The sequence below is a fragment of the Lates calcarifer genome, unplaced genomic scaffold (genome assembly GCF_001640805.2).
Source record: "Lates calcarifer isolate ASB-BC8 unplaced genomic scaffold, TLL_Latcal_v3 _unitig_2295_quiver_2238, whole genome shotgun sequence".
Taxonomy (NCBI): Eukaryota; Metazoa; Chordata; class Actinopteri; family Centropomidae; genus Lates; species Lates calcarifer.
In genome coordinates, this window is record NW_026116112.1 from 1 (window position 1) to 2,500 (window position 2,500).

General features: G+C 45.6%; 1 protein-coding gene across 3 annotated transcripts in view; it reads left to right on the forward strand.

Annotated features, from left to right (window-relative positions):
- The first annotated feature begins 236 nt into the window (after positions 1 to 236).
- LOC108892662 (adenomatous polyposis coli protein 2-like) overlaps positions 237 to 2,500 on the forward strand; it is an 11,857-nt gene continuing 9,593 nt past the window's right edge. Inside the window, exon 1 of one of the 3 annotated variants that reach the window (XM_018690350.2) lies at positions 237 to 295. The gene's annotated coding sequence lies outside the window, so the exon portion shown is untranslated. The other 2 variants (XM_051068005.1, XM_051068006.1) reach the window with 2 other exon arrangements.

Sequence of the window (2,500 nt, forward strand, 5' to 3'; positions counted from 1 at the left end):
GACATTACAGAACATACAGAACATTACTGAACATACAGAACATTACAGAACATACAGAACATAGTTATCCAGCCTTTGTCTCCAGCTGCTCCTGTTCAGAGACACTGAGATAAAACATCAGCAGAGAAACAACAAGAAGAAAAGAAGAGAAGATGAACGCGATTTCAGATTTTGCAAAATGTGCATCACGTGCTCCCCCCTCCCTCCTCCCTCCTCCCTCTCCTCTCTCCCCCTCCCCCCTCCTCCCTCCTCCTCTCCTCCCTCAGTGATCTTCAGCTCTGCTCGGAGTCATGAGGTAAGGACGGACCGCTCCTTCTCTTTCTCTCTTCACCTCACATCCATCTCCTCTTTTCTTGGTTTTAACCGGTTAATCGCGTGCACCGACCCGTCCCGCTCCCCCTCTCTCTGGGCCCGGCTCGGTCCGGTTCGGCTCGGTTCGGCTCCGCTGCTAAACGCCGCCCAGAGGAGTCCGGTGGGTGAATTTGTTGGCGCAGATGAGACGGGAGGAGGCTGATGGTTCAGAAACCCGCAGGTCAGGTTCTCAATCTAAACCTTGTGTCGGTGAATCCGGGTTCTGGTTTTCATCTCATCCATCATTCATGCGGGTTTCTGGGGGTGGGGGTGCGTCCTGGTTTTCTCCTTCATGCGGAGGGATGGAGGATGGAGGAGCTGATGAATCATCGTCAGTGAAGCAGCAGCTAAAAAAAAAACAGCTCAGAAATTAGAATAAAAATCAGACGCGATGTTTGAAGCTGTTTGTGTTTGTGTCGCAGTGAATCTGAATCTCTGAATCTGAATCTCTGTTGGTCCGGGTTCAGGCTCAGGTTGTTGTTTTTCCTCATGGATGATGATGATTTTTGGCCTTGACCGTGTCCTGCGGTCTGTCCCGGTCTGTCCCGGTCTGTGCTGGTCTGTCCCGGTCTGTCCTGGTCTCACTGGTTCTTCATGTTGGAAAGATTAATTTTTCCTCTTTGTCTCGTGGTTTTTAAACGTGTCTCTGATCTGATGAATCATCCTGTTGTTTCTCCAGCAGATTTCATTATTATTATTATTATTATTATTGTTGTTGTTGTTGTTGTTGTTGTTGTAGAATATGGGAGGTGGTGTGTTCAGGAGCAGCTCGGAGCTCTGCTGCTGGATTCTCTAAGATCAGTTTCCAGTTGAACCTGATCAGAATCAGTATCTAATCAATCAGTTTGATGACGACCTGCTGCTGCTGAAGAAACAGGTAAAGGTAATGATGTGGTTGGTGTTTGAGCTGCTTCAGTCTGAATCTGAAACAAGAACCTGACGAAGCTTCAGTTTTCAGCTGCAGCTCGTTTTCAGATCCATCAGGTTTTATCAGCATCAGAGGAAAGTAACTGAGTACTTTTACTCAGAGAGAATCTTCTCCTCAGCTTCAGCTTCTTTAAAGATGAAAAGGTTTTTATGAAACATCTGAAGCTTTGTGATGAAGTAAAGATGAAACATTTCTCCTTTTAATAACAAAGCATTTATTTCTAATGATTCAGACGAAACAAACACTGAAGGTTTCACTTTGTCTGACGTGACGTTTACAAACCAATCAATCAATCAGTCGATCGATCAATTGATCAAATAATCAGAATGAAAATGATCAGCTCCAGCTGTAAACACAGCCACAATAAACTCATGATGTTTTCAATTATAACAGGAGACATTTTTCTGCTCTCAGTTCTTTTCATACTTTAAAGTAATTAACTCGTATCACAGTAAAGTTCCAGTACTTTACCTGCGCTGTGTGCACCTACTTTCACCTTTCACCTGTCACCTGTCACCTGAACATCTCATTCACTCAGTCTGACCTCAGCTGTTTGCTCAGATGTTTTGTTGAATCGATTCAGATCTTTATGATGAAAAATCAGATTTTCAGACAGATGTGTTCACGTGGAGCAGTTTCCTAAATACAGGAGGGAGGAGGGGGGAGGGGGGAGGAGGGGGGAGGATCAATAAAGACCTGTTTACTCATTTCTGCCCTGAGGAAAACTCCCAGTGAAGAGTGAGAGTGGAAACAGATGAAGATGAAGTTTATTTGCTGGTTTTTGATCCTGAGACTCTTAATGCTGCTGACAGGAGGAGGGGGGAGGAGGGGGGAGGAGGGGGAGTCGGTCGGAGTCCGGGCTGCAGGGGGAGGTGGAGGGTGTGGCTCAGCTCCTTCATAAAGACGATTCACACTGAACCAACAGGACTGACAGAGTTTAATGAGCAGGTGACTTCAACAGGAGGAGCTGAGAGGAGGTTCAAAGGATCATAGACCTGGTTCTGGTTCCACAGCTGTAACCTGAGTCACAGTCAGTAAAGTTTATATGATGTTCGTCTCATCATGTAACAGAGGATCAGGACAACACGACGACACATTAACCCACTGACCTGATTCAAACGCTTCAACATTTAAAGGTGCTGGATGTATGTTTTTTTCTATCGCTACGCTGCTAACGTTAGCATTAGCAGCTGTTTGTCAGAGAGGAAATGTTGTGAGTTC